The 9,046-nt window shown below is 32.8% G+C and overlaps 1 pseudogene; it reads left to right on the top strand.

The window, feature by feature from the left end:
* The first annotated feature begins 4,920 nt into the window (after positions 1-4,920).
* Positions 4,921-5,808, top strand: LOC116753579 (annotated as a pseudogene).
* The last annotated feature ends 3,238 nt before the right edge of the window (positions 5,809-9,046 follow it).

A 9,046-nucleotide genomic window follows, 5' to 3' on the forward strand; every position in this document is an offset into this window, starting at 1 on the left:
ATGGATGTTAATAATTATGAGGAAAAAAAAAAAAATAATTATGAGGGTTAGGAACAACAGGTATCAAGGGATAACAGGGCTGTTTATTGCTTGAAAGTCCTGAAGGAACCTCCACTCCTAGTCCTTAGGTTTTCTTACCAGTAAAAGGGAAGTGTTACAAGGCCTAGTACAAGGGATAATGAAGCCTTGAGTCTTGTAATCTTCTATTATGGGCTTAATACCTTGAAGGGCATCTTATAGGGTATTGCTTAATTCTGAGAAGAGTTTTTGAGGAATCTGTTTGAATCTTGATGGGATGTGCTCTGTGAATATTACCAGCTAACAGTTGGAAATTTTGTCCATAAGAAGGATACTAGCTAAATAAATAGGGACAAATAATCAGGCTTCCTCCCCCCCTCATAATCAGCTCTATTACCTTCAGAGGCAGAACAAATAAAACGTCAAAGAGTCATTTAACTCAACTGGTTGGTTACTTTTAATGATTACTGTCAAATTCAAGAATGATTCCCCCTTTTTGGAGAAAGAAATTCTGGCATGATACTTCCCTAAGAAGTCTCAGCCTAATAAATGTATAGAAATAGAGGAAATAAGGAAAAAAAGAGTTTGTATCTCTCAGAGTGCCTAAACCAAAGGGATTAGGTTCAGAGACATGAACCTCTTTAGGTTCATTAGAGATCCCCACTGTTAGAACTATATATTTTAGTACTCCAAGGCAGGGGCTGTTTTATAGTAGTGGTGTTGAGCCCTGAAAGTGTGGCTCCAGTGTCAATTAGGACTGGAAGAGATTCATCCCTGATCTGGAGAAATGTAAGTTTCAGGGGAGCAGAGCGTAAAAAGGAAGAATGAATATTTATTTGAAAAAAATATATGTAAATTTAGTAACATGAAAATACAGGAAGTAACATGAGGAACATTAAAAACATAAGCTTAGAACCCTGCCATTCCACAGCTCCTGCTTTAAAAAATCATCCATAAAGAACCATGATTTTGGACTAAAAATAATTCATTGGTATTTCTTAATCTAACCCAACTATTTCAACTGAAAATGCCATTGTAAGTAATGTACAGAAAGTGCAAATGACATTTTCAGGAAATCTGTTGGAATCGTTACTAGTGTAATCACAGAAATTGAAAAGAAACTATATGTAAATTTGTCACAATTGTTTATTTTCAAAATATTTAGAAATAAATGCAAGTTTTTCTGAAAAGAAAAAGAAGCCATGTTTTGTTATAGTAAAGTATACTCATGAAGATGGTGTTTTTTAAACACCTTAAACCATAAGTCACAAAGAATCAAATAATTTTCACCTATAAAAAGTAAGCAGAAACTAGGAAAGAAATCAATTCAATTTACAAATTAAAACTACACAACCAATTAGATATATTCCACCAAGCATTTGGGGAATATTAAAAGAAATTAGGAATATAAATAGGGGGAAAGTAATGAGAGCTGACTAAACTCAGAAAATAAATAGAAGAAAAAATAAAAGTGTATATGAAATAATGAATAAATTGTAAGTTTTCTTACAATCAAGTACAATCAAATATATCTGAATGAAAACTTAATAAGGGCAATTAAAGAAAAGCAGCAAAACAGCCAAAGGAATGATGTAAGGAAAGAAGTAAAAAATGGACAGAGGTCAGCCCTGAAATGGAAGACAGGCAAAAACAATCCAGCATATATTTAACTGGAATCTCTAAAGCGAGTCCAACTGAAATAATGGGCTAGAACTTATATCAAAAACTATAATCCTCTTTCCCCACCCCCCCCCACCCCCGAAACCAAAGACTACCTGTATCTACATATTCAATGGGCCAAGGAAGTACTAGGGAAAATTGACCTACCACAATCAATTCTTAGACATTTCAAAGACATTCTGTTACACTTTATAGTTAAAGAAAATTTCCTCAGGGCCTCCTGGCCACAATAATAGATAACTAAAAAGGACAAGAGAATTAAACTGACTCAGATTTCACCAATGATGAAGGATTTTATAAAATTTGTTTGTAAAAAGATTGTTTCAGTGACTTGAAATCTTGCTTGGCTGTCTTCCAAGTGTCAAGGCAATAAAACAATGTTTTCTTCACTCAAATGATCAAGAAATTCTCTACCCATGAGTCCTCCTCAAGCAATCAACCAAAGAGTTCCATTCAAGCAGGAAATTACTGGTGAGACTTCAGCAAAAAGATGAAACATGAGCATTTGCTTTAATTGGAAACAAAAACAAGGGTGGGAAAAAAAGTAAATATATATATATATATATATTTATTTATGCTATATGCTATACAATATGTCATTTTTTGTGTTACATGTTATGACAAAACAAGAATTATATATTAAATATAGGAGAAAATAGGAAGAAAGAAGTATTGAAGTTGTTGCCATTTAGGTAAAACATTGGAGGTAAATTACATTATTTTAAATGGACAACTTGTTTTGTTAAAAGTTAAATTAGAAAACAGAAAACAATGTTTTAAGAGGTATACATACAAAGGTACCTATTAGAACAAAAAGTTAAGCCATCCTAAACACAAGTAAGAAATTTCAATAAATAAAAGAGTGAAAAAAGTCATATAGATAACTGCAAAAGATATATCATAATACACTTAATAATTGTACCATAAAATAATATGACAAAGTCAATACCAAAGACATATCTTTTATTTCAATAAATCAACATGGATATAACTTGCCTGTAAAAGAGAGAAAAAAAATAAATTTAGCTAACAAATCAAAACCCCTAAATATTAAAAAAATGAATCTAAAAGGCTAAATAGAAAAGTGTGAATAAATGTATTCTGAGAATTGGAAACTAGGAAATCTGGGGTTGTTATAATGATAATTTTTTAAAATTAGAATTTAAACAAAATATTGAAAGTAACAAACTTTTTAATAATAAAAGAGACAATTAAAAATATAACATTTGGGCTTCCCTGGTGGCGCAGTCGTTGAGAGTCCGCCTGCCAATGCAGGGGACGTGGGTTTGTGCCCCTGTCTGGGAAGATCCCACATGCCGCGGAGTGGCTGGGCCCGTGAGCCATGGCCGCTGAGCCTGCGCGTCCGGAGCCTGTGCTCCGCAATGGGAGAGGCCACAACAGTGAGAGGCCCGTGTACCGCAAAAAAAAAATAAATAAATAACATTTATAGATTTTAATGCACCAAATATTATAGCAATCACCTTTATAAATAAAAAACTTGGAAAGCAATGAGATATAGATAGAAATAATATGAATAACAGAAATTAACAGCATTCTCATTATAAGAAAGATAAAGTAGGGAGAAATGATTAAAGATATATAAGAATTGAATGATATAATCAATAAATAGATGTTATGAATATTAAATATATAGACTTTCACCATGAAAATAGAGAATATAACTTCTTCTCATTTGTTCATGAAACTTTATGTATTGTCATGAAGAAAATACCACTATGTTCCTTAAAGCAGAAGTATTACAAACAGACTTTCTGATGACAGTGATATAATACTACAAGTTATTAACAACATAAAAGGCCATTCCATCTTGAAGTTTTAAAGCTTTCTATTAGATAATTATTGGGCTAAAGTGTAACCTAACACTAAAAAAAAAAAAATTCTTAGAAATATTACTGATGAATATTCTACATATCAAAATACATGGGAGTCATTTAAAGCAGCAATCAGACCAGTCATAGCCCTAAATGTATTTATCAGTGAAAATGAACATAAATGAAAATAAATTAATTAGATTCCCAGTTTTCTTTAAAAAAAAAAAACTAGAAAAAGTAACCAAAAAAAACCCCAATGCTAAGTAAGATGAGGGATTTTAATATAAAAACAGGGATGAATGACATGGAAAAAATTGATTTTGTGTGAAAAATTTTACCAAAGAACATTAGCTAACTTAAGAAAAGTAAGGAAAAACAAATTTACAAAACAGAAATGACAAGGTGAAACTAGGTATTGAAATGGGGAAAAGGGAAAAATTACGAGTGCTTTCATACCCTTCTTCAAATAAATACATTTATAGGGAAATACAATTTACCAAAGCCATCCTCTTTAGAGATAAAAAGCTTAAGTTTACTAATGTCTGTAGAAAACAACAGTAAAAGAGAAAAAGTGGGTAGGAAAGGAGCTACCCCCACTCCCCTGCCAAAGTCAGGCCATATGAATTCAAAGGGAAAAATCTACAAAATCTTCAGAAACCCAATAGTTGCGATGTTCCATAAATTGGTTCAGAGTATTGAAATTAAAGGAAATCTTCCTATAATTTTTATGAAGTGTTACATTCATAAGCAAACCTAGTAAAAACAGTACCAGAAAAAGAATATTACTTGTGAAATATCAATGCAAAGTATTAAATATAAGTTAATAAACCCAATATCATATTATGAAAATGATTTACCATGACCAAGTGTAATTTATTCCAGAAATGCAAGATTTGTTTAATATTGTCAAATTATGAATATAATCTACCATATTCATAGATATAAAGTTTTTGACAAATTTTAAATCCTATTTCTGGAAAAAAATCTTCAAATAAGTAGAAATGTGTGTGTGTGTAAGGATAAGATATATACTCTAAATATATTCTAACAGAATATATATAATATATTCTAAATCTTAAAGCCATCATCTTATGTAACATGTGAATACTAACTGCATTTCCACTAAGATTAGGAACAAGGAACCAGTACCTGTTAAGGATCAACACTTTCTGGAGGCATTAGCCAATACAGTTAGACAAAATATATCAATTAGAATAAGAATTATAAAACAAGAAATAAACAGTCTCAGTTTATATGAAATAAGTTTATATATCCTAAGAATTTATGTTAAATCCCAGAAACTCAATATTAAAAACTAGGACTATACAATCTCTTCGTGTCTGCAGTGCATCTGTTGTACCTGGTGGCTGGAACCACAGTGTCCGTGAAGATGGTGTCTACCAGCCGTTTGGATGCTCTTCCAAGAGTCACATGTCCAAACCATCCAGATACGATCTTAGTGGAGGACTACAGAGCTGGTGATATGATCTGTCCTGAATGTGGTCTGGTTGTAGCAACAAAAGATCCATCTCGAGTTGGAGATTCTCAGAATCCTCTTCTGAGTGATGGAGATTTGTCTACTATGAATGGCAAGGGTACAGGAGCTGCAAATTTGGATGAATGTGGTAATTCTAAGTACCAGAATAGGAGAACCATAAGTAGTTCTGATCGGGCGATGATGAATGCATTCAAAGAAATCACTACCATGGCAGACAGAATCAACCTCCCTCGAAATATAGTTGGTTGAACAAATAATCTATTCAAGCAAGCATATGAACAGAAGAGCCTGAAGGGAAGGGCTAATGATGCCATAGCTTCTGCTTGTCTCTATATTGCCTGCAGACAGGAAGGAGTTCCTAGGACATTTAAAGAAATACGTGCTATATCACAAATTTCTAAGAAAGAAATTGGTCGATGTTTTAAACTTATTTTGAAAGCTTTAGAAACCAGTGTGGATTTGATTACAACTGGGGACTTCATGTCCAGGTTTTGTTCCAACCTTTGCCTTCCTAAACAAGTACAGATGGCAGCTACACATATAGCCCATAAAGCTGTGGAATTGGACTTGGTTCCTGGAAGGAGCCTGATATCTGTGGCAGCAGCTGCCATTTACATGGCCTCACAGGCATCAGCTAAGTAAAGGACCCAAAAAGAAATTGGAGATATTGCTGGTGTTACAATCAGACAGTCCTACAGACTAATCTATCCTTAGGCCCCAGATCTGTTTCCTACAGACTTCAAATTTGACACCCCTGTGGACAAACTACCACAGCTATAAATTGAAGCAGCTAAAGTCAGACTTCTATGAACACTGAACTTTGCCTGTTGTACATAGCCTATACAAAGTGCTGAATTGAGCCTTTAATAAGAAAAAATGAAAGACATGGTACACATTCCAGGGCTAAATATTAATTGCTTGGCCTTCTGTATGTATATACTAGTGAAATATATTTAATGATTTAAATTTCTTACTGGATATGCTTTCTTTTGTAGCAATCTAGGAAACTGTATTTTGGAACATATTTGAAATTATGTAATTCTTGAATAAAACGTTTTTCAAAACTAAAAAAAAACCCTAAGACTAAAATAATAAAATAATTTAAAAGGTAGCATGTAATAAAATTAATATTTAGAAATCAATAGCTTTTATATACACAATAAATAGGGGACATAATATTAGGACAAATTATTGACAACAGCAAAAAGAAATAAGACAGCCATACAATTTTCCAAAGAAAGCAAGAATAGAGTCATTTATAACTTGAATATGGGGAATTGTTCTCTAAAAGTGACTCAAAATAAAGATGTGATAAAGGAAATAATTGATAAATGATTACATAAAATTAATTTAAAAGGCTATTGTGTGGCAAAACAACAGAATAAAAAAAGATAACTAACAAACTGGAGAAAATATTTGCAATATATATCACAGATGAAAGACTAACATCTCTAATATAAAAATAAGTCCTAAATTTTTTAGGGGAAAAAAAACCTCAAGAACCCCATAGGAAAAATGGAGAAAAGGTAAGAATAGGCAATACAAATAAAGATGTAGAAATGGTTCTACACCCTATGACAGGATGTGCCAGCTACCTCATAATTAGAGAAATACAAGTAAGCCCTGCACTGAAATGACATATATATATATGTGAAAGTGATATATGGAAACATATTCTGTCGACAATACTTTAGAAAACAGATATTCATATGTTACTGATGGGAATGCAAGTTTGAAGAGGAATTTGTGAATATGTAACAAAACTATATGTACATTTAGATTTTAACTAGCATTCCAATTCTGGGAATTTATCCTGAAAACATGCCTCTAACAATATGAAAATAGGTATTTCCAATATATTCATCACAGCAATATTTATAATTGCAAAATATTGCAAACAGCCTAAGCACCCATTCACAAGATATTGGTTGAATAAACTATGGTATATCCATGTACTGTAGAAATATTCATCTATAAAAAGATCTGTTTGAACTGGTAGGGAATAATTTCTAGAATATATTGTTAGTTTAAAAAAAAAGCACAAAAGGGAATTTATAGTGTGTTAGCTTTTTATTAGAAGAAAAATAAGAAAGTAGTCATATCTTTGATCATTTCTGTAAAACAAATACAGGACAATTAAACCAGACAATAATAAGGTTGATGATGAAAAAGGATAGGACAGAATGGGTGGAAAGGGTGGGTAGTTGAGATAGCATAGAATGTATGGGGAAAAGACACATTTAAGAGTATAAATTTTGCTTAGTTTTAACTTTTAGATAAGTTTTTCACATTCTCAAAAATAGATAAAATCAAGAAGGATAAGAAAAAATGGTATTATAGAAAAAATCAAATCAGTCTAGCGTAATTTCAAATGATTGAAATAATCACACTGAAGGGAAAAAAAAAAAACGAATCCAAGTAACTCGTGAACCTAATGTTTTATCCACATATGATAGCACTGCCCTAATGAAATGCCCATATATATTCATAGATCAACCTTTGGGAATAAAAGTATCCAGTTTCAAAAGAATGACTAAATTTATAAATTGCATTTTATAGTATTTTTACCTTTCAAAACACATATGGTAGCTTAATGTGTGCAAGAACAAATAAAGTAAAATTAGTTTTAGTGCTATGCACCAGGGTTTCCCTGATGTAAAGTGTTTGTGCCAGTTTTTCTTTTTGTTACATGATTGTATATCACAAGGGGTAACAATAAATTACTTAATAGATATGAAACATTTTACTAATAATATTCACTTAAATGTCTTTATGATGACTTTCATAAAAATATGATGTTTAAATAATCACCAAAATCTGTGATTGTCATTGAATGTTGAATTCAACTTATGCAGAGTGTATTTTCAAAGGCATGAAAAAAGTAAGGTTTGGGACACTTCGTGGGGCAAAGGAAGACTTAATGGATAAGTTTCAAAAAAAAATAGGAATAGTGTACCAACAGGGGTTGATTGGCTAGAGGTAGTTAGTAGTAATGCTACATATACCTTAACATAAAGTCATAACGCCTTATGTTGATACAGGTCATAAAATTTACTGGTAGAAAACTTGCAGATATTACTGATTCTTGAAGTTCTCTGCTTAAAAATGAGGTGTTTTTTTTTTAAAGGTATATTTATGTACTTAACTGTCTCCCCAGATAAATGATAAATACACCAGTCATACTTAAAATTAATTTGCTGTAGGGTCATGAATTTTCTATGTATCTCTTCATAGAAATTCTTATGAATAATTTAGATATTAATGCAGTCATAGTTTTTTATTTATAATAAATATTCCAGTCTGGGTCAAGATTTATTTGCTATCATTTTCCATCTTTATTCTAGGATATTTTCAGTAAACCATGGGATTCTTCTACATATGGTGTTTCATTTCAGTCCTGTAAGCAATATTTCTGCCCTTTGATACAATGGACATCTGTTTGTGACTGCCTAGCAACTCTTTAAAAATATCACTCCGATTTATTAAGGTGACCACTTTTTCTCCCCAATACCTGCATTTTGTTATCTCTGGTGGGACCAACCACACTTCCTTTTTCCAGGGGTGTCTAAAGTTAGTCTACTGTTTCCATCACTTATACTCACTTCTACCATAAAGGACTTTACCCCATCTATAAAGTAAATTCACCCCAACTCTCCAGGATTCTGGTAGTTTCCATCTCCTGAAGAAAGTTATAAGAGGTAATTTAAAAAATACCACCCCTGGGGCTTCCCTGGTGGCGCAGTGGTTGAGAGTCCACCTGTTGATGCAGGGGACACGGGTTCATGTCCCGGTACGGGAAGATCCCACATGCCGCGGAGCAGCTGGTCTCGTGAGCCATGGCCGCTGAGCCTGCGCGTCCGGAGCCTGTGCTCCACAACGGGAGAGACCACGGCAGTGAGAGGCCCGCGTACCACCAAAAAAAAAAAAAAAAAAAATACCATCCTTGAAACTGGAGCTTCCCTATCTCCTCCACTACCTATTATAAATTCTCGTCACCTTTAAATAGCATCTTTCCTCA

The sequence above is a fragment of the Phocoena sinus genome, chromosome 4 (assembly GCF_008692025.1).
Source record: "Phocoena sinus isolate mPhoSin1 chromosome 4, mPhoSin1.pri, whole genome shotgun sequence".
Lineage (NCBI taxonomy): Eukaryota > Metazoa > Chordata > Mammalia > Artiodactyla > Phocoenidae > Phocoena > Phocoena sinus.